A 19858-nucleotide genomic window follows, 5' to 3' on the forward strand; every position below is an offset into this window, starting at 1 on the left:
TTGCAGCATAAAGCTGTTGCGAAGGCTTGTGGCGCAACGGATAACGCGTCTATCTACGGAGCAGAAGATTCCTGGTTCGAATCCTGGCAAGCTCGTTTTTTTTCTAATAATTTAAAACGTGTCTCTTGTTTGGTTTTACTACATATTGCTATTGCGGGGGCTTGTGGCGCAACGGATAACGCGACTGCCTACGGAGCAGAAGATTCCAGGTTCGAATCCTGGCAAGCTCGGTTTTTTTTCTAATTATTTAAAACGTGTCTCTTGTTTGGTTTTCCATCATAATGCTATTGCGGGGGCTTGTGGCTAAACGGATAACGCGTCTGTCTACGGAGCTGAAGATTCTAGATTCGAATCCTGGCAAGCTCGTTTTTTTTTCAAATTATTTAAAACGTGTCTCTTGTTTGGTTTTCCATCACATTGCTATTGCGGGGGCTTGTGGCGCGACGGATAACGCGTCTGTCTACGGAGGAGAAGATTCCAGGTTCGAATCCTGGCAAGCTCGTTTTTTTCAAATTATTTAAAACGTGTCTCTTGTTTGGTTTTCCATCATAAAGCTATTGCGGGGGCTTGTGGCGCAACGGATAACGCGTCTGTCTACGGAGCAGAAGATTCCAGATTCCAGATTCGAATCCTGCCAAGCTCGGTTTTTTTTCAAATTATTTAAAACGTGTCTCTTGTTTGGTTTTCCATCATAATGCTATTGCGGGGGCTTGTGGCGAAACGGATAACGCGTCTGTCTACGGAGCTGAAGATTCCAGATTCGAATCCTGGCAAGCTCGGTTTTTTTTCTAATTATTTAAACCGTGTCTCTTGTTTGGTTTTCCATCATATTGCTATTGCGGGGGCTGGTGGTGCAACGAATAACGCGTCTGCCTACGGAGCAGAAGATTCCAGGTTCGAATCCTGGCTAGCTCGTTTTTTTTCAAATTATTTAAAACGTGTCTCTGGTTTGGTTTTCCATCATATTGCTATTGCGGGGGCTTGTGGCGCAACGAATAACGCGTCTGTCTAGGGAGCAGAAGATTCCAGATTCGAATCCTGGCAAGCTCGTTTTTTTTCTTCAAATTATTTAAAATGTGTCTCTTGCTTGGTTTTCCATCATATTGCTATTGCGGGGGCTTGTGGCGCAACGGATAACGCGTCTGCCTACGGAGCAGAAGATTCCAGGTTCGAATCCTGGCTAGCTCGGTTTTTTTTTTCAAATTATTTAAAACGTGTCTCTTGTTTGGTTTTACATCATATCGCTATTGCGGGGGCTTTTGGCGCAACGGATAACGCGTCTGTCTACGTAGCAGAAGATTCCAGGTTCGAATCCTGGCAAGCTCGTTTTTTTCAAATTATTTAAAACGTGTCTCTTGTTTGGTTTTCCATCATAATGCTATTGCGGGGGCTTGTGGCGCAACGGATAACGCGTCTGTCTACGGAGCAGAAGATTCCAGATTCCAGATTCGAATCCAGGCAAGCTCGGTTTTTTTTCAAATTATTTAAAACGTGTCTCTTGTTTGGTTTTCCATCATAATGCTATTGCGGGGGCTTGTGGCGAAACGGATAACGCGTCTGTCTACGTAGCAGAAGATTCCAGGTTCGAATCCTGGCAAGCTCGTTTTTTTCAAATTATTTAAAACGTGTCTCTTGTTTGGTTTTCCATCATAATGCTATTGCGGGGGCTGGTGGCGCAACGGATAACGCGTCTGTCTACGGAGCAGAAGATTCCAGATTCCAGATTCGAATCCAGGCAAGCTCGGTTTTTTTTCAAATTATTTAAAACGTGTCTCTTGTTTGGTTTTCCATCATAATGCTATTGCGGGGGCTTGTGCCGCAACGGATAACGCGTCTGCCTACGGAGCTGAAGATTCCAGATTCGAATCCTGGCAAGCTCGGTTTTTTTTCTAATTATTTAAAACGTGTCTCTTGTTTTGTTTTCGATCATATTGCTATTGCGGGAGCTGGTGGCGCAACGGATAACGCGTCTGCCTACGGAGCAGAAGATTCCAGGTTCGAATCCTGGCTAGCTCGTTTTTTTTCAAATTATTTAAAACGTTTCTCTGGTTTGGTTTTCCATCATAATGCTATTGCGGGGGCTTGTGCCGCAACGGATAACGCGTCTGCCTACGGAGCAGAAGATTCCAGGTTCGAATCCTGGCAAGCTCTTTTTTTTTCAAATTATTTAAAACGTTTCTCTGGTTTGGTTTTCCATCATAATGCTATTGCGGGGGCTCGGGCGCAACGGATAACGCGTCTGCCTACGGAGCAGAAGATTCCAGGTTCGAATCCTGGCAAGCTCGTTTTTTTTTTTCAAATTATTTAAAACGCTTCTCTGGTTTGGTTTTCCATCATAATGCTATTGCGAGGGCTTGTGGCGCAACGGATAACGCGTCTGCCTACGGAGCAGAAGATTTTAGGTTCGAATCCTGGCTAGCTCGGTTTTTTTGTCAAATTATTTAAAACGTGTCTCTTGTTTGGTTTTACATCATTTCGATATTGCGGGGGCTTGTGGCGCAATGGATAACGCGTCTGCCTACGGAGCAGAAGATTCCAGGTTCGAATCCTGGTGAGTTCGTTTTTTTTAAATTATTTAAAACGCTTTTCTGGTTTGGTTTTCCATCATTATGCTGTTGCGGGGGCTTGTGGCGCAACGGATAACGCGTCTGCCTACGGAGCAGAAGATTCCAGGTTCGAATCCTGGCAAGCTCGTTTTTTTTTCAAATTATTTAAAACGTGTCTTTTGTTTGGTTTTCCAAATTATTTAAAACGTGTCTCTGGTTTGGTTTTCCATCATATTGCTATTGCGGGGGCCTGTGGCGCAACGAATAAAGCGTCTGTCTAGGGAGCAGAAGATTCCAGATTCGAATCCTGGCAAGCTCGTTTTTTTTTCAAATTATTTAAAACGTGTCTCTGGTTTGGTTTTCCATCATATTGCTATTGCGGGGGCTTGTGGCGCAACGAATAACGCGTCTGTCTAGGGAGCAGATGATTCCAGATTCGAATCCTGGCAAGCTCGTTTTTTTTCTTCAAATTATTTAAAATGTGTCTCTGGTTTGGTTTTCCATCATATTGCTATTGCGGGGGCTTGTGGCGCAACGAATAACGCGTCTGTCTAGGGAGCAGAAGATTCCAGGTCCGAATCCTGGCAAGCTCGTTTTTTGTCTAATTACTTAAAACGTGTCTCTTGTTTGGTTTTCCATCTTTTTGCTATTGCGGGGGCTTGAGGCGCAACGGATAACGCGTCTGCCTAAGGAGCAGAAGATTCCAGGCTCGAATCCTGGCAAGCTCGGTTTTTTTTCTAATAATTTAAAACGTGTCTCTTGTTTGGTTTTACTACATATTGCTATTGCGGGGGCTTATGGCGCAACGGATAACGCGTCTGCCTACGGAGCAGAAGATTCCAGGTTCGAATCCTGGCAAGCTCGGTTTTTTTTCTAATTATTTAAAACGTGTCTCTTGTTTGGTTTTCCATCATAATGCTATTGCGGGGGCTTGTGGCGAAACGGATAACGCGTCTGTCTACGGAGCTGAAGATTCTAGATTCGAATCCTGGCAAGCTCGTTTTTTTTTCAAATTATTTAAAACGTGTCTCTTGTTTGGTTTTCCATCACATTGCTATTGCGGGGGCTTGTGGCGCGACGGATAACGCGTCTGTCTACGGAGGAGAAGATTCCAGGTTCGAATCCTGGCAAGCTCGTTTTTTTCAAATTATTTAAAACGTGTCTCTTGTTTGGTTTTCCATCATAATGCTATTGCGGGGGCTTGTGGCGCAACGGATAACGCGTCTGTCTACGGAGCAGAAGATTCCAGATTCCAGATTCGAATCCTGCCAAGCTCGGTTTTTTTTCAAATTATTTAAAACGTGTCTCTTGTTTGGTTTTCCATCATAATGCTATTGCGGGGGCTTGTGGCGAAACGGATAACGCGTCTGTCTACGGAGCTGAAGATTCCAGATTCGAATCCTGGCAAGCTCGGTTTTTTTTCTAATTATTTAAACCGTGTCTCTTGTTTGGTTTTCCATCATATTGCTATTGCGGGGGCTGGTGGTGCAACGAATAACGCGTCTGCCTACGGAGCAGAAGATTCCAGGTTCGAATCCTGGCAAGCTCGTTTTTTTTCAAATTATTTAAAACGTGTCTCTGGTTTGGTTTTCCATCATATTGCTATTGCGGGGGCTTGTGGCGCAACGAATAACGCGTCTGTCTAGGGAGCAGAAGATTCCAGATTCGAATCCTGGCAAGCTCGTTTTTTTTCTTCAAATTATTTAAAATGTGTCTCTTGCTTGGTTTTCCATCATATTGCTATTGCGGGGGCTTGTGGCGCAACGGATAACGCGTCTGCCTACGGAGCAGAAGATTCCAGGTTCGAATCCTGGCAAGCTCGTTTTTTTTTCAAATTATTTAAAATGTGTCTCTTGTTTGGTTTTCCATCATATTGCTATTGCGGGGGTTTGAGGCGCAACGGATAACGCGTCTGCCTACGGAGCAGAAGATTCCAGGTTCGAATCCTGGCTAGCTCGTTTGTTTTTCAAATTATTTAAAACGTTTCTCTGGTTTGGTTTTCCATCACAATGCTATTGCGGGGGCTTGTGGCGCAACGGATAACGCGTCTGCCTACGGAGCAGAAGATTCCAGGTTCGAATCCTGGCAAGTTCGTTTTTTTTTAAATTATTTAAAACGCTTTTCTGGTTTGGTTTTCCATCATTATGCTATTGCGGGGAATTGTGGCGCAACGGATAACGCGTCTGCCTACGGAGCAGAAGATTCCAGGTTCGAATCCTGGCAAGCTCGTTTTTTTTTTTCAAATTATTTAAAACGTGTCTCTTGTTTGGTTTTCCAAATTATTTAAAACGTGTCTCTGGTTTGGTTTTCCATCATATTGCTATTGCGGGGGCTTGTGGCGCAACGAATAAAGCGTCTGTCTAGGGAGCAGAAGATTCCAGATTCGAATCCTGGCAAGCTCGTTTTTTTTTCAAATTATTTAAAACGTGTCTCTGGTTTGGTTTTCCATCATATTGCTTTTGCGGGGGCTTGTGGCGCAACGAATAACGCGTCTGTCTAGGGAGCAGAAGATTCCAGATTCGAATCCTGGCAAGCTCGTTTTTTTTCTTCAAATTATTTAAAATGTGTCTCTTGCTTGGTTTTCCATCATATTGCTATTGCGGGGGCTTGTGGCGCAACGGATAACGCGTCTGCCTACGGAGCAGAAGATTCCAGGTTTCGAATTCTGGCAAGCTCGTTTTTTTTTCAAATTATTTAAAATGTGTCTCTTGTTTGGTTTTCCATCATATTGCTATTGCGAGGGCTTGTGGCGCAACGGATAACGCGTCTGCCTACGGAGCAGAAGATTCCAGGTTCGAATCCTGGCAAGCTCTTTTTTTTTTCAAATTATTTAAAATGTGTCTCTTGTTTGGTTTTCCATCATATTGCTATTGTAGGGGCTTGAGGCGCAACGGATAACGCGTCTGACTACGGAGCAGAAGATTCCAGGTTCGAATCCTGGCTAGTTCTTTGTTTTTCAAATTATTTAAAACGTTTCTCTGGTTTGGTTTTCCATCAAAATGCTATTGCGGGGGCTTGTGGCGCAACGGATAACGCGTCTGCCTACGGAGCAGAAGATTCCAGGTTCGCATCCTGGGAAGCTCGTTTTTTTCAAATTATTTAAAACGTTTCTCTGGTTTGGTTTTCCATCATAATGCTATTGCGGGGGCTTGTGGCGCAACGGATAACGCGTCTGCCTACGTAGCAGAAGATTCCAGGTCCGAATCCTGTCAAGCTCGTTTTTTTTCTAATTACTTAAAACGTGTCTCTTGTTTGGTTTTCCATCTTATTGCTATTGCGGGGGCTTGAGGCGCAACGGATAACGCGTCTGCCTACGGAGCAGAAGATTCCAGGCTCAAATCCTGGCAAGCTCGGTTTTTTTTCTAATAATTTAAAACGTGTCTCTTGTTTGCTTTTCCATCATATTGCTATTGCGTGGGCTTGTGGCGCAACGGATAACGCGTCTGCCTACGGAGCAGAAGATTCCAGGTTCGAATCCTGGCAAGCTCGGTTTTTTTTCTAATTATTTAAAACGTGTCTCTTGTTTGGTTTTCCATCATAATGCTATTGCGGGGGCTTGTGGCGAAACGGATAACGCGTCTGTCTACGGAGCTGAAGATTCCAGATTCGAATCCTGGCAAGCTCGGTTTTTTTTCTAATTATTTAAAACGTGTCTCTTGTTTGGTTTTCCATCACATTGCTATTGCGGGGGCTTGTGGCGCAACGGATAACGCGTCTGCCTACGGAGCAGAAGATTCCAGGTTCGAATCCTGGCAAGCTCGTTTTTTTTTCAAATTATTTAAAACGTGTCTCTTGTTTGGTTTTCCATCTTATTGCTATTGCGGGGGCTTGAGGCGCAACGGATAACGCGTCTGCCTACGGAGCAGAAGATTCCAGGCTCAAATCCTGGCAAGCTCGGTTTTTTTTCTAATAATTTAAAACGTGTCTCTTGTTTGCTTTTCCATCATATTGCTATTGCGGGGTTTGTGGCGCAACGGATAACGCGTCTGCCTACGGAGCAGAAGATTCCAGGTTCGAATCCTGGCAAGCTCGGTTTTTTTTCTAATTATTTAAAACGTGTCTCTTGTTTGGTTTTCCATCATAATGCTATTGCGGGGGCTTGTGGCGAAACGGATAACGCGTCTGTCTACGGAGCTGAAGATTCCAGATTCGAATCCTGGCAAGCTCGGTTTTTTTTCTAATTATTTAAAACGTGTCTCTTGTTTGGTTTTCCATCACATTGCTATTGCGGGGGCTTGTGGCGCAACGGATAACGCGTCTGCCTACGGAGCAGAAGATTCCAGGTTCGAATCCTGGCAAGCTCTTTTTTTTTTCAAATTATTTAAAATGTGTCTCTTGTTTGTTTTTCCATCATATTGCTATTGCAGGGGCTTGAGGCGCAACGGATAACGCGTCTGCCTACGGAACAGAAGATTCCAGGTTCGAATCCTGGCTAGTTCGTTTGTTTTTCAAATTATTTAAAACGTTTCTCTGGTTTGGTTTTCCATCAAAATGCTATTGCGGGGGCTTGTGGCGCAACGGATAACGCGTCTGCCTACGGAGCAGAAGATTCCAGGTTCGAATCCTGGGAAGCTCGTTATTTTCAAATTATTTAAAACGTTTCTCTGGTTTGGTTTTCCATCATAATGCTATTGCGGGGGCTTGTGGCGCAACGGATAACGCGTCTGCCTACGTAGCAGAAGATTCCAGGTCCGAATCCTGTCAAGCTCGTTTTTTTTCTAATTACTTAAAACGTGTCTCTTGTTTGGTTTTCCATCTTATTGCTATTGCGGGGGCTTGAGGCGCAACGGATAACGCGTCTGCCTACGGAGCAGAAGATTCCAGGCTCGAATCCTGGCAAGCTCGGTTTTTTTTCTAATAATTTAAAATGTGTCTCTTGTTTGCTTTTCCATTATATTGCTATTGCGGGGGCTTGAGGCGCAACGGATAACGCGTCTGCCTACGGAGCAGAAGATTCCAGGCTCGAATCCTGGCAAGCTCGGTTTTTTTTCTAATAATTTAAAACGTGTCTCTTGTTTGCTTTTCCATCATATTGCTATTGCGGGGGCTTGTGGCGCAACGGATAACGCGTCTGCCTACGGAGCAGAAGATTCCAGGTTCGAATCCTGGCAAGCTCGGTTTTTTTTCTAATTATTTAAAACGTGTCTCTTGTTTGGTTTTCCATCATAATGCTATTGCGGGGGCTTGTGGCGAAACGGATAACGCGTCTGTCTACGGAGCTGAAGATTCCAGATTCGAATCCTGGCAAGCTCGGTTTTTTTTCTAATTATTTAAAACGTGTCTCTTGTTTGGTTTTCCATCACATTGCTATTGCGGGGGCTTGTGGCGCAACGGATAACGCGTCTGCCTACGGAGCAGAAGATTCCAGGTTCGAATCCTGGCAAGCTCGTTTTTTTTTCAAATTATTTAAAACGTGTCTCTTGTTTGGTTTTCCATCACAATGCTATTGCGGGGGCTTGTGGCGCAACGGATAACGCGTCTGCCTACGGAGCAGAAGATTCCAGGTTCGAATCCTGGCAAGCTCTTTTTTTTTTCAAATTATTTAAAATGTGTCTCTTGTTTGTTTTTCCATCATATTGCTATTGCAGGGGCTTGAGGCGCAACGGATAACGCGTCTGCCTACGGAGCAGAAGATTCCAGGTTCGAATCCTGGCTAGTTCGTTTGTTTTTCAAATTATTTAAAACGTTTCTCTGGTTTGGTTTTCCATCAAAGTGCTATTGCGGGGGCTTGTGGCGCAACGGATAACGCGTCTGCCTACGGAGCAGAAGATTCCAGGTTCGAATCCTGGGAAGCTCGTTTTTTTCAAATTATTTAAAACGTTTCTCTGGTTTGGTTTTCCATCATAATGCTATTGCGGGGGCTTGTGGCGCAACGGATAACGCGTCTGCCTACGTAGCAGAAGATTCCAGGTCCGAATCCTGTCAAGGTCGTTTTTTTTCTAATTACTTAAAACGTGTCTCTTGTTTGGTTTTCCATCTAATTGCTATTGCGGGGGCTTGAGGCGCAACGGATAACGCGTCTGCCTACGGAGCAGAAGATTCCAGGCTCGAATCCTGGCAAGCTCGGTTTTTTTTCTAATAATTTAAAACGTGTCTCTTGTTTGCTTTTCCATCATATTGCTATTGCGGGGGCTTGTGGCGCAACGGATAACGCGTCTGCCTACGGAGCAGGAGATTCCAGGTTCGAATCCTGGCAAGCTCTGTTTTTTTTCTAATTATTTAAAACGTGTCTCTTGTTTGGTTTTCCATCATAATGCTATTGCGGGGGCTTGTGGCGAAACGGATAACGCGTCTGTCTACGGAGCTGAAGATTCCAGATTCGAATCCTGGCAAGCTCGGTTTTTTTTCTAATTATTTAAAACGTGTCTCTTGTTTGGTTTTCCATCACATTGCTATTGCGGGGGCTTGTGGCGCAACGGATAACGCGTCTGCCTACGGAGCAGAAGATTCCAGGTTCGAATCCTGGCAAGCTCGTTTTTTTTTCAAATTATTTAAAACGTGTCTCTTGTTTGGTTTTCCATCACAATGCTATTGCGGGGGCTTGTGGCGCAACGGATAACGCGTCTGCCTACGGAGCAGAAGATTCCAGGTTCGAATCCTGGCTAGCTCGTTTGTTTTTCAAATTATTTAAAACGTTTCTCTGGTTTGGTTTTCCATCATAATGCTATTGCGGGGGCTTGTGGCGCAACGGATAACGCGTATGCCTACGGAGCAGAAGATTCCAGGTTCGAATCCTTACAAGCTCGTTTTTTTTTTATTATTTAAAACGCTTCTCTAGTTTGGTTTTCCATCATTATGCTATTGCGGGGGCTTGTGGCGCAACGGATAACGCGTCTGCCTACGGAGCAGAAGATTCCAGGTTCGAATCCTGGCAAGCTCGGTTTTTTTTCTAATTATTTAAAACGTGTCTCTTGTTTGGTTTTCCATCATATTGCTATTGCGGGAGCTTGTGGCGCAACGGATAACGCGTCTGCCTACGGAGCAGAAGATTCCAGGTTCGAATCCTGGCAAGCTCGTTTTTTTTTCAAATTATTTAAAATGTGTCTCTTGTTTGGTTTTCCATCATATTGCTATTGCGGGGGCTTGAGGCGCAACGGATAACGCGTCTGCCTACGGAGCAGAAGATTCCAGGTTCGAATCCTGGCTAGTTCGTTTGTTTTTCAAATTATTTAAAACGTTTCTCTGGTTTGGTTTTCCATCATAATGCTATTGCGGGGGCTTGTGGCGCAACGGATAACGCGTCTGCCTACGGAGCGGAAGATTCCAGGTTCGAATCCTGGGAAGCTCGTTTTTTTCAAATTATTTAAAACGTTTCTCTGGTTTGGTTTTCCATCATAATGCTATTGCGGGGGCTTGTGGCGCAACGGATAACGCGTCTGCCTACGTAGCAGAAGATTCCAGGTCCGAATCCTGGCAAGCTCGTTTTTTTTCTAATTACTTAAAACGTGTCTCTTGTTTGGTTTTCCATCATATTGCTATTGCGGGGGCTTGTGGCGCAACGAATAACGCGTCTGTCAAGGGAGCAGAAGATTCCAGATTCGAATCCTGACAAGCTCGTTTTTTTTCTTCAAATTATTTAAAATGTGTCTCTTGCTTGGTTTTCCATCATATTGCTATTGCGGGGGCTTGTGGCGCAACGGATAACGCGTCTGCCTACGGAGCAGAAGATTCCAGGTTCGAATCCTGGCAAGCTCGTTTTTTTTCAAATTATTTAAAATGTGTCTCTTGTTTGGTTTTCCATCATATTGCTATTGCGGGGGCTTGTGGCGCAACGAATAACGCGTCTGTCTACGGAGCAGAAGAGGAGAGTCGCGTTTGGTTTTTTGGAGAGTGCGGTTCGTTTTTCTTTGCTCTCCTCGCCTGCTCGCTAAGCCTTAGTTTCGGTTCTTTCTCTAACATTTTGTTTGTTTAATTTAAAATTTACTAATTCGCGCAGTTTATTTTTCGTTTTTCGTGCCCTCCTGGGTTTTCTTCTGATATCCAGGATGGATGTTTTAAAACGTTCCATTTTCGTGGAATGCGCCGTGAAAGAAGTTTCGAAGCAAGAAATTTTAACGGCATGTATTTTGGATTACGGGCCTAATACGGTCTCGTCGGTTGTTGCTACGGAGGGTGGCTATTACGTCACCTTCTTACGCGAGGAAGAAGCGGAATTGTGTCTTTATGCTGGGATCGAAGTAGGAGAGACGCGTTTTGATGTGTCTGGGATAGCGAGGAAAACAGTTATTGTCCATATCTATGGTTTACCTGAGTTTGTGAGTGACGAAGCGGTGAAGGAGAAATTGGAAAGCTTACAATGTGAGTTGCGTGGCGGAATTATCTGGACTAAAAATGACGCCGGAATTTATTTTGGAATTCGTTCGGTCAAGGTTCGCCTTGCCGAATGTGTCAGTTCGTTACCGTACGGTCTAAAGATCAAAGACGTTTTAGGTCGGGAGACTTTTTATCAGGTTCGTCACTCCTCTCAGAGTAAAGTTTGTAATGGGTGTCTCTCTTCGAGCCACCTGTATAAAGACTGTCCCTCTTTTATCTGTTTTCGTTGTAAGAAGCAAGGTCATGTGGCTCGTTCCTGTCCAACTCGCTCTGAAGTTGTTGAATCCGCGGATACGGTCGCTGATAGGATGGTCGAAGAACAGGATGCGTGCCTGACTACTGATCAGGTTCTTTCAGACAAAGAGTCCTCTCAAGGCATGGTTGCCCAGGGGGGCGACAATGTTGATCGGCCAAAATTTCCCAAGCACGTTACGAAGGACGTTGGTAAGAGATTCTTGACTTCGACGAGTGGCTCGGATGTTGATAAACGCCAGCCTCCTCCTAAGAAGACGAACGTCTACTCTACGGAATCGAATGCCATCGCACCTGCCAAGTTGCCTTCTACGTCCCTGCCAACTGTTGTCACGCCTGTCCCCGGTTCCTTTAATGCCATTAAAAATCGTCTCTCTTAACGTCAATGGTCTTCGGAATGTTAATAAGATGTCGGAAGTGCTTATTTTTATGGACGCGTATGATGTGGTTTTTTTACAAGAGACACACTGGACGAATGAACATGTGAGTACTTTTCGGAAAATTTTTCGCGGCCGCGTTTTTTGGGATAATGACCCTACTACTACTTTTTGCGGTGTAGCGACCTGCTTTCGGGCTGGGCTGGATATTGTTCCTTCGCGAGTTTTTCGAAGCGACTGTGGCCGATTTCTTTCTGTCTCCGCGGTAGTTGACGATGTTCCTATGGATTTCGCGAATATTTATGCTCCGAATGACGCGCCGTCGCGTTCTCTTTTTATGTCTTCGGCGAAGTTGTGGTGTTCGCTTTTACCTCGTCCGATTATAGCAGGGGATTTTAATGATATTTTAAACTCATCTCTCGATCGTCGCCCCGTTTCTAATCTTCGTTCCGCCGTTCCGCCTACGAGTTTTAAGCTTTGGCTTACCAGTCTTGATCTTTATGATCCCTGGAGGGCTTCTCACGCCGATCATTTTGATTATTATCACGACCCTTTAACTTTCGGGAGTGATCATCTTGTTATTTTTCTACTTTTTATCATTTTTTTCCCCTCAGCATAGCCCTCTAGGGACCATTCATATATTGTTTTTGTTTCATTTCATTTATCTGGCCTATTCTGGCAGCCCCGTAGCTTTTTCGTTTTTACACACCCCGATAAGATAAGGGGTCATCTATTTATCTTGTATATAAAGCCAAGACAACTTTGTACAAGGCAGTCAGTTTTTCTTTAGTTTTGTTTTAATCGTTTCTTCAAGGGTGATCAGAATGTGGTATACAGCATTCGGTGACGCGGTTCGACATGAAGGTTAAAAGTGCACGGTACTTGTGCGGGTATTTCGGTCGAATTCGTGGTTGTGCGCGATGACTTTGGTGTAGAAGTTATGTGCGGTTCTTCCTTGGAAGGTTACTTGAAGAGCGATAAGTACTTTTGAACATTTCCTTTATAATTTTTCTTTATTTCGTTTAAATGTATTGTGTAAACTGAAACTCTTATGTCCCGACCTAATTTCCTGCGAGTTTAGCAGACGATTATATGCCACCCCTTTTGTTAGACCAGAAACCCCGTAGATTTAGTTCTTTTGTTCAACTGTCAGAGCAGCCATACTCCTTTATCATCTAGTCTGTCAAATCCTCCACATCCGAAACTAAATACGAAATTGGTGATAGTTAACTATTTTTATTTACGTCAGGCTAGCCAAAGCCAGTTTCTTTATATTTATTTTTTTTAAACTAGTACAAATAAAAGAGTTACTGTTTTGCATAGCTACTATTGATTTCATTTACCTACTCTGTGACAATACCGACTCTAAGGATCCGAACAAATAAATTCGATACATACGGCACGGGGAAATAAGTATTTAAATTTCCCTCGAGTTTAGTGCGTGGGTCAGATTCTCAAGGTTACATTTGGAACTTTTTGAATCTTCCCTCCTTACTGATCTCCACGACTCCCCCCTCCCCCCCCTGAAAGTTATAGTGTCGTAATATTATACTCGTTCCGGTTTCGTATTCGGGAACTTTGTCATGTCGCGGATTGACTATTTATTTATTCGCCCAACGGATGCGCATAATTGTTCGCGGAATCTAATCTTGAATGTTCCTTTTTCTGACCACAAGGCCGTGTCTTTCGTCTTTGATCCCAGTGGCGTCCAGCGCGGCCCTGGGGTCTGGGCGTTTAACTCTACGTTACTTCAAGAGGAGCGCTTTCGTACGGGTATCCAGCGTATTGTTGATCGGAGTCGCGACACCGTCGAATACCGTGTAGATATTTTTCAATGGTACGAAAATCTTAAAGTTTGTATTAAGGATTACGCCATGTTCTACGGCAAAGCTCGCGCTCAGAAGTTGAGAAGTTCTCGCGCTGCTTTATTGGTTCGGATTTCTCACCTCGAGTCTCGCTACGTGTCCGATCCCACTTGTTTGCCGGAGTTGCTGGACGCTAAGCAGGCATTGGCGGATTTCGATTCTGAGGTGCTTTGTGGCCAGGTCGTACGCGCTAAGACGGATTTTAAAGAATTGGGTGAGCGACCCACGCGCTATTTTCTACGCCTGGAGACTCATCGTCAGAGTATAAAATCGATTGGTCGTTTAGTGTCTTCATCAGGAGAGGTCTTTCGCGACGGGCGTCTCATCCGTCAGCAAATTTTTGATTTCTATAATGCCCTTTATACTCATGAGCCTATTTGCGAGGCCCAGAGTCGAAGTTTTAGCAATCGGGTCCGGGACCGGGTATCGAAAGCTGATCGTGACGCGGTTGAGTTGCCTGTCACCTGGGAGGAACTCGAGCGGTCCTTGGGGTCTATGAAGCCCAATAAGAGTCCGGGACTTGATGGTTTGACGGTGGAGTTTTGGCGGTTTTTTCTTCCGCTTATTAAGGATGACTTTCTTCGCCTAGCCCATATCGCCCGTGACCAGGGTCAAATTCCGCGCAGCATGAAAATAGGTCTTATTATCCTTTTGCCCAAGACTGGTGATTTAACTCTTTTAAAGAACTGGAGGCCTATTACGTTACTCAATACTGATTATAAAATTTTATCCAAAGTTTTTGCTCTCCGAGTAGCGTCGCTTTTGCCGAACATTACGTCATCTACGCAAACGGGTGCGGTTCGTGGTCGGGACATTTCTACCTCCACGAGACTGTTGTCAGATGTCGCCGAGAACCTCCGCCTTCGCGAAGAGGGTGGCATTATGGTCCAGCTGGACCTTATGAAGGCTTTCGACCGGGTGGCATGGCCATATTTATTTGAGCTCTTAGCGGCCATGGGGTTTGGCCCGTTTTTCTGCAAGTGGATTCAAGCTTTTGTCGCGGGTTCCAGGGCCTGTGTCAAAGTCAATGGTCATTTGACTGATGTCTTTTCGTTAGGGCGGTCGGTTCGCCAAGGGTGCCCGCTTAGCCCTCTGCTATATGTTTTAGCCTCGGAACCTCTGTTTTCCGCGGTCACGTCGCACGAATCCATCCCGCCGGTACGGTTATCCGCGCATTCGGTTTTGCCGACTCTCTTTCAACATATGGATGACACCACGGTTGTAACTTCAACTTCTGCGACGTTTTTGCGGATTTCGGTCAAGCCTCCGGAGCGAAATTGAACCCGTCAAAGTGCCACGCGAAATGGCTTGGTCTATATCATGGTCGAGACCTTATCGAGATCAGCGGCGTAACGCTTTCTAGTTCACCTTTGAAAATTCTCGGTATTTGGATAGACTACGATTCTGTGCATTCGGCTCGCCTTCAATGGGAGGAGCGCTACGGCAAGTTCTCTCGGGTCTTACGGTCTTGGAAAGGTCGTACTCTCTCGGTCGTTGGCAAAGTTTTGGTTGTCAATGTGCTCGCTGCATCTATGCTCTGGCATATTTTAAAAACAGTCGATATTTCGCCTTTTTGGCTTCGTCAATTTCGGGAAGCCATTTTGAACTTCATTTGGGGCAATGGCCCTCATCTGGTCGCCTATGAGAGTCTTGTTCGGCCAACGCTGATCGGAGGGTTCGGGCTAGTAGACATTTGTACCAAAGTTAAGGCGTTTCGCGTTCGCGAAGCTCTTACGTTGTTTGCAGAGACTACTCCGGTTTTCGCTCGGGATCTTTCGTCGCAGATTCTTAATCTTTATGGCGGCGCCTTGCAATTGGGCCTACACGTTTTCCGGTTATCTATCACTTCTCGTTGCGCCGCTGGTCTTCCGTCTCGGTATGTTTCCATGCTGCTTGCTTGGAGGGATTTTCAGCACATTCGTGGCTGGACCTTTCCCGCTCTCTCGAATTTTTTGGACGAACCGCTTTTTTTAAATCCGCGTCTGTCGTTGCCACATTTTGGTCGTCTTGAGCGTGGGTTTTTCTCGCAAGCGGGTTTTCGGACAGTACGCGATCTGTGTTACGAGTACGTCCCCGGGTTCTTGCCGCCACAGGCGTGTTTAGACGCTACAGCCGATTCATCGCTCGTTTTGCCTCGGTCTCGGGTCTTGCTACTCTACCAAGAACTTATTGATGCAGTTCCTCCGCTTTGGTCCATGAGCATTCAACAAGGGGGGCGTCAATTGCGTCGCCCTCCGGTCGCGCACGAGGTCGGTTTATCGGTTATTGACGTGTCGGGCGAAAAGGTGTCTCTCGCTATCGCAGTGAGGCCCATTTACGCTGCGTTCGCGGAATCATTGTCTATCGAGTCGAGTGGCGAAGAACGCTGGCGTCGCTTTTTCGGCGGCCCTCTTCAACGTATTCGCTGGAAATTCGTGCGATCCAATTTTTTGGGTCCTTCGCTCTCTGCCATAAATTTACGCCTCCTTCATCATGGTTTCACGGTGAAGTCGCGTTTGGTGCACGCTCTAGTGGTACCGGATGATACGTGCATATATTGTCGGATAGACTCAGAGACGGTAGAACATCTCTTCGTAACGTGCCCCGTGGTTTCTCAATTATGGACTTGGCTATTCTGTGATATTTTGGAACTCAATCGTGATTTATATGGCGTTTCTTCGTATACGCGAAATTCTTTCCTTATTTTTGGTTTAATTAATAAAGACTTGCATAACTCTAAAATGTTTTGGACAGTGGTCCAGTTCCTTTGTGCTGTATTGAAAAGAGAAATTTGGTTATACCGGTGTTATTGTTCTTTTAATGATATTCAATTTAATCACTTTTTGTGTCAAAAGAAATTCCATGCAGTTTTAAAACTAGGATGTCGTTATAAGCAACAGAAATTACATTTAGATTTACCGTCAGATTTAATTTTATACAACATGTTAAACAAAATATTTGAATAGAATGCTTGTTGATTGCTTGTCCTCAATTCTATTTTGTGTTTTATAACCTCCAATCTTTATGATTGTATTGTAATTTTAATACTGTGAATAAAGGGTTTTTAAAAAAAAAAAAAAAACGCGTCTGTCTACGGAGCAGAAGATTCCAGATTCCAGATTCGAATCCAGGCAAGCTCGGTTTTTTTTCAAATTATTTAAAACGTGTCTCTTGTTTGGTTTTCCATCATAATGCTATTGCGGGGGCTTGTGCCGCAACCGATAACGCGTCTGCCTACGGAGCAGGAGATTCCAGGTTCGAATCCTGGCTAGCTCGTTTTTTTTCAAATTATTTAAAACGTTTCTCTGGTTTGGTTTTCCATCATAATGCTATTGCGGGGGCTTGTGCCGCAACGGATAAAGCGTCTGCCTACGGAGCAGAAGTTTCCAGGTTCGAATCCTGGCAAGCTCATTTTTTTTTTCAAATTATTTAAAACGTTTCTCTGGTTTGGTTTTCCATCATAATGCTATTGCGGGGGCTTGTGGCGCAACGGATAACGCGTCTGCCTACGGAGCAGAAGATTCCAGGTTCGAATCCTGGCAAGCTCGTTTTTTTTTCAAAATATTTAAAACGCTTCTCTGGTTTGGTTTTCCATCATAATACTATTGCGGGGGCTTGTGGCGCAACGGATAACGCGTCTGCCTACGGAGCAGAAGATTCCAGGTTCGAATCCTGGCTAGCTCGGTTTTTTTGTCAAATTATTTAAAACGTGTCTCTTGTTTGGTTGTACATCATTTCGCTATTGCGGGGGCTTGTGGCGCAATGGATAACGCGTCTGCCTACGGAGCAGAAGATTCCAGGTTCGAATTTTGGCAAGTTCGTTTTTTTTAAATTATTTAAAACGCTTTTCTGGATTGGTTTTCCATCATTATGCTATTGCGGGGGCTTGTGGCGCAACGGATAACGCGTTTGCCTACGGAGCAGAAGATTCCAGGTTCGAATCCTGGCAAGCTCGTTTTTTTTTCAAATTATTTAAAACGTGTCTCTTGTTTGGTTTTCCAAATTATTTAAAACGCTTCTCTGGTTTGGTTTTCCATCATAATGCTATTGCGGGGGCCTGTGGCGCAACGAATAAAGCGTCTGTCTAGGGAGCAGAAGATTCCAGATTCGAATCCTGGCAAGCTCGTTTTTTTTCAAATTATTTAAAACGTGTCTCTGGTTTGGTTTTCCATCATATTGCTTTTGCGGGGGCTTGTGGCGCAACGAATAACGCGTCTGTCTAGGGAGCAGAAGATTCCAGATTCGAATCCTGGCAAGCTCGTTTTTTTTCTTCAAATTATTTAAAATGTGTCTCTTGCATGGTTTTCCATCATATTGCTATTGCGGGGACTTGTGGCGCAACGGATAACGCGTCTGCCTACGGAGCAGAAGATTCCAGGTTCGAATCCTGGCTAGCTCGGTTTTTTTTTTCAAATTATTTAAAACGTGTCTCTTGTTTGGTTTTACATCATATCGCTATTGCGGGGGCTTTTGGCGCAACGGATAACGCGTCTGTCTACGTAGCAGAAGATTCCAGGTTCGAATCCTGGCAAGCTCGTTTTTTTCAAATTATTTAAAACGTGTCTCTTGTTTGGTTTTCCATCATAATGCTATTGCGGGGGCTTGTGGCGCAACGGATAACGCGTCTGTCTACGGAGCAGAAGATTCCAGATTCCAGATTCGAATCCAGGCAAGCTCGGTTTTTTTTCAAATTATTTAAAACGTGTCTCTTGTTTGGTTTTCCATCATAATGCTATTGCGGGGGCTTGTGGCGAAACGGATAACGCGTCTGTCTACGTAGCAGAAGATTCCAGGTTCGAATCCTGGCAAGCTCGTTTTTTTCAAATTATTTAAAACGTGTCTCTTGTTTGGTTTTCCATCATAATGCTATTGCGGGGGCTGGTGGCGCAACGGATAACGCGTCTGTCTACGGAGCAGAAGATTCCAGATTCCAGATTCGAATCCAGGCAAGCTCGGTTTTTTTTCAAATTATTTAAAACGTGTCTCTTGTTTGGTTTTCCATCATAATGCTATTGCGGGGGCTTGTGCCGCAACGGATAACGCGTCTGCCTACGGAGCTGAAGATTCCAGATTCGAATCCTGGCAAGCTCGGTTTTTTTTCTAATTATTTAAAACGTGTCTCTTGTTTTGTTTTCCATCATATTGCTATTGCGGGAGCTGGTGGCGCAACGGATAACGCGTCTGCCTACGGAGCAGAAGATTCCAGGTTCGAATCCTGGCTAGCTCGTTTTTTTTCAAATTATTTAAAACGTTTCTCTGGTTTGGTTTTCCATCATAATGCTATTGCGGGGGCTTGTGCCGCAACGGATAACGCGTCTGCCTACGGAGCAGAAGATTCCAGGTTCGAATCCTGGCAAGCTCTTTTTTTTTCAAATTATTTAAAACGTTTCTCTGGTTTGGTTTTCCATCATAATGCTATTGCGGGGGCTCGGGCGCAACGGATAACGCGTCTGCCTACGGAGCAGAAGATTCCAGGTTCGAATCCTGGCAAGCTCGTTTTTTTTTTCAAATTATTTAAAACGCTTCTCTGGTTTGGTTTTCCATCATAATGCTATTGCGAGGGCTTGTGGCGCAACGGATAACGCGTCTGCCTACGGAGCAGAAGATTCCAGGTTCGAATCCTGGCTAGCTCGGTTTTTTTGTCAAATTATTTAAAACGTGTCTCTTGTTTGGTTTTACATCATTTCGATATTGCGGGGGCTTGTGGCGCAATGGATAACGCGTCTGCCTACGGAGCAGAAGATTCCAGGTTCGAATCCTGGTGAGTTCATTTTTTTTAAATTATTTAAAACACTTTTCTGGTTTGGTTTTCCATCATTATGCTGTTGCGGGGGCTTGTGGCGCAACGGATAACGCGTCTGCCTACGGAGCAGAAGATTCCAGGTTCGAATCCTGGCAAGCTCGTTTTTTTTTCAAATTATTTAAAACGTGTCTTTTGTTTGGTTTTCCAAATTATTTAAAACGTGTCTCTGGTTTGGTTTTCCATCATATTGCTATTGCGGGGGCCTGTGGCGCAACGAATAAAGCGTCTGTCTAGGGAGCAGAAGATTCCAGATTCGAATCCTGGCAAGCTCGTTTTTTTTTCAAATTATTTAAAACGTGTCTCTGGTTTGGTTTTCCATCATATTGCTATTGCGGGGGCTTGTGGCGCAACGAATAACGCGTCTGTCTAGGGAGCAGAAGATTCCAGATTCGAATCCTGGCAAGCTCGTTTTTTTTCTTCAAATTATTTAAAATGTGTCTCTGGTTTGGTTTTCCATCATATTGCTATTGCGGGGGCTTGTGGCGCAACGAATAACGCGTCTGTCTAGGGAGCAGAAGATTCCAGGTCCGAATCCTGGCAAGCTCGTTTTTTGTCTAATTACTTAAAACGTGTCTCTTGTTTGGTTTTCCATCTTTTTGCTATTGCGGGGGCTTGAGGCGCAACGGATAACGCGTCTGCCTAAGGAGCAGAAGATTCCAGGCTCGAACCCTGGCAAGCTCGGTTTTTTTTCTAATAATTTAAAACGTGTCTCTTGTTTGGTTT

The 19858-nt window shown here is 44.5% G+C and overlaps 1 protein-coding gene, 1 long non-coding RNA gene and 37 other non-coding genes across 43 annotated transcripts in view; 37 read left to right on the forward strand and 2 right to left on the reverse strand.

Moving 5' to 3' along the window:
• LOC149950979 (uncharacterized) overlaps positions 1 to 19858 on the reverse strand; it is a 277136-nt gene that overhangs the window by 200717 nt on the left and 56561 nt on the right. The gene's annotated exons all lie outside the window — the stretch shown is intronic.
• LOC149950985 (prostatic acid phosphatase-like) overlaps positions 1 to 19858 on the reverse strand; it is a 164404-nt gene that overhangs the window by 93297 nt on the left and 51249 nt on the right. The window lies entirely within an intron of this gene.
• TRNAR-ACG (transfer RNA arginine (anticodon ACG)) lies at positions 158 to 230 on the forward strand. The gene has a single exon. It is a non-coding gene; the product is annotated as a tRNA-Arg (tRNA).
• On the forward strand, positions 1116 to 1188 carry TRNAR-ACG (transfer RNA arginine (anticodon ACG)). Its single transcript has one exon. It is a non-coding gene; the product is annotated as a tRNA-Arg (tRNA).
• On the forward strand, positions 1531 to 1603 carry TRNAR-ACG (transfer RNA arginine (anticodon ACG)). The gene has a single exon. It is a non-coding gene; the product is annotated as a tRNA-Arg (tRNA).
• TRNAR-ACG (transfer RNA arginine (anticodon ACG)) lies at positions 1944 to 2016 on the forward strand. The gene has a single exon. It is a non-coding gene; the product is annotated as a tRNA-Arg (tRNA).
• Positions 2079 to 2151, forward strand: TRNAR-ACG (transfer RNA arginine (anticodon ACG)). Its single transcript has one exon. It is a non-coding gene; the product is annotated as a tRNA-Arg (tRNA).
• On the forward strand, positions 2488 to 2560 carry TRNAR-ACG (transfer RNA arginine (anticodon ACG)). Its single transcript has one exon. It is a non-coding gene; the product is annotated as a tRNA-Arg (tRNA).
• TRNAR-ACG (transfer RNA arginine (anticodon ACG)) lies at positions 2622 to 2694 on the forward strand. Its single transcript has one exon. It is a non-coding gene; the product is annotated as a tRNA-Arg (tRNA).
• Positions 3338 to 3410, forward strand: TRNAR-ACG (transfer RNA arginine (anticodon ACG)). The gene has a single exon. It is a non-coding gene; the product is annotated as a tRNA-Arg (tRNA).
• TRNAR-ACG (transfer RNA arginine (anticodon ACG)) lies at positions 4296 to 4368 on the forward strand. The gene has a single exon. It is a non-coding gene; the product is annotated as a tRNA-Arg (tRNA).
• On the forward strand, positions 4568 to 4640 carry TRNAR-ACG (transfer RNA arginine (anticodon ACG)). Its single transcript has one exon. It is a non-coding gene; the product is annotated as a tRNA-Arg (tRNA).
• On the forward strand, positions 5287 to 5359 carry TRNAR-ACG (transfer RNA arginine (anticodon ACG)). The gene has a single exon. It is a non-coding gene; the product is annotated as a tRNA-Arg (tRNA).
• TRNAR-ACG (transfer RNA arginine (anticodon ACG)) lies at positions 5963 to 6035 on the forward strand. The gene has a single exon. It is a non-coding gene; the product is annotated as a tRNA-Arg (tRNA).
• TRNAR-ACG (transfer RNA arginine (anticodon ACG)) lies at positions 6235 to 6307 on the forward strand. The gene has a single exon. It is a non-coding gene; the product is annotated as a tRNA-Arg (tRNA).
• TRNAR-ACG (transfer RNA arginine (anticodon ACG)) lies at positions 6506 to 6578 on the forward strand. Its single transcript has one exon. It is a non-coding gene; the product is annotated as a tRNA-Arg (tRNA).
• TRNAR-ACG (transfer RNA arginine (anticodon ACG)) lies at positions 6778 to 6850 on the forward strand. The gene has a single exon. It is a non-coding gene; the product is annotated as a tRNA-Arg (tRNA).
• Positions 7050 to 7122, forward strand: TRNAR-ACG (transfer RNA arginine (anticodon ACG)). Its single transcript has one exon. It is a non-coding gene; the product is annotated as a tRNA-Arg (tRNA).
• Positions 7591 to 7663, forward strand: TRNAR-ACG (transfer RNA arginine (anticodon ACG)). Its single transcript has one exon. It is a non-coding gene; the product is annotated as a tRNA-Arg (tRNA).
• On the forward strand, positions 7863 to 7935 carry TRNAR-ACG (transfer RNA arginine (anticodon ACG)). Its single transcript has one exon. It is a non-coding gene; the product is annotated as a tRNA-Arg (tRNA).
• On the forward strand, positions 7999 to 8071 carry TRNAR-ACG (transfer RNA arginine (anticodon ACG)). The gene has a single exon. It is a non-coding gene; the product is annotated as a tRNA-Arg (tRNA).
• On the forward strand, positions 8271 to 8343 carry TRNAR-ACG (transfer RNA arginine (anticodon ACG)). The gene has a single exon. It is a non-coding gene; the product is annotated as a tRNA-Arg (tRNA).
• TRNAR-ACG (transfer RNA arginine (anticodon ACG)) lies at positions 8676 to 8748 on the forward strand. The gene has a single exon. It is a non-coding gene; the product is annotated as a tRNA-Arg (tRNA).
• Positions 8948 to 9020, forward strand: TRNAR-ACG (transfer RNA arginine (anticodon ACG)). Its single transcript has one exon. It is a non-coding gene; the product is annotated as a tRNA-Arg (tRNA).
• TRNAR-ACG (transfer RNA arginine (anticodon ACG)) lies at positions 9084 to 9156 on the forward strand. The gene has a single exon. It is a non-coding gene; the product is annotated as a tRNA-Arg (tRNA).
• On the forward strand, positions 9354 to 9426 carry TRNAR-ACG (transfer RNA arginine (anticodon ACG)). Its single transcript has one exon. It is a non-coding gene; the product is annotated as a tRNA-Arg (tRNA).
• TRNAR-ACG (transfer RNA arginine (anticodon ACG)) lies at positions 9490 to 9562 on the forward strand. The gene has a single exon. It is a non-coding gene; the product is annotated as a tRNA-Arg (tRNA).
• TRNAR-ACG (transfer RNA arginine (anticodon ACG)) lies at positions 9762 to 9834 on the forward strand. Its single transcript has one exon. It is a non-coding gene; the product is annotated as a tRNA-Arg (tRNA).
• TRNAR-ACG (transfer RNA arginine (anticodon ACG)) lies at positions 10169 to 10241 on the forward strand. The gene has a single exon. It is a non-coding gene; the product is annotated as a tRNA-Arg (tRNA).
• On the forward strand, positions 16808 to 16880 carry TRNAR-ACG (transfer RNA arginine (anticodon ACG)). The gene has a single exon. It is a non-coding gene; the product is annotated as a tRNA-Arg (tRNA).
• Positions 16944 to 17016, forward strand: TRNAR-ACG (transfer RNA arginine (anticodon ACG)). The gene has a single exon. It is a non-coding gene; the product is annotated as a tRNA-Arg (tRNA).
• On the forward strand, positions 17215 to 17287 carry TRNAR-ACG (transfer RNA arginine (anticodon ACG)). Its single transcript has one exon. It is a non-coding gene; the product is annotated as a tRNA-Arg (tRNA).
• On the forward strand, positions 17659 to 17731 carry TRNAR-ACG (transfer RNA arginine (anticodon ACG)). The gene has a single exon. It is a non-coding gene; the product is annotated as a tRNA-Arg (tRNA).
• On the forward strand, positions 18074 to 18146 carry TRNAR-ACG (transfer RNA arginine (anticodon ACG)). Its single transcript has one exon. It is a non-coding gene; the product is annotated as a tRNA-Arg (tRNA).
• On the forward strand, positions 18487 to 18559 carry TRNAR-ACG (transfer RNA arginine (anticodon ACG)). The gene has a single exon. It is a non-coding gene; the product is annotated as a tRNA-Arg (tRNA).
• Positions 18622 to 18694, forward strand: TRNAR-ACG (transfer RNA arginine (anticodon ACG)). Its single transcript has one exon. It is a non-coding gene; the product is annotated as a tRNA-Arg (tRNA).
• On the forward strand, positions 18893 to 18965 carry TRNAR-ACG (transfer RNA arginine (anticodon ACG)). Its single transcript has one exon. It is a non-coding gene; the product is annotated as a tRNA-Arg (tRNA).
• On the forward strand, positions 19030 to 19102 carry TRNAR-ACG (transfer RNA arginine (anticodon ACG)). Its single transcript has one exon. It is a non-coding gene; the product is annotated as a tRNA-Arg (tRNA).
• Positions 19164 to 19236, forward strand: TRNAR-ACG (transfer RNA arginine (anticodon ACG)). Its single transcript has one exon. It is a non-coding gene; the product is annotated as a tRNA-Arg (tRNA).

The sequence above is a fragment of the Leiobunum rupestre genome, chromosome 3 (assembly GCF_980474605.1).
Source record: "Leiobunum rupestre chromosome 3, qqLeiRupe1.1.hap1, whole genome shotgun sequence".
In the NCBI taxonomy this organism is placed as follows: domain Eukaryota; kingdom Metazoa; phylum Arthropoda; class Arachnida; order Opiliones; family Sclerosomatidae; genus Leiobunum; species Leiobunum rupestre.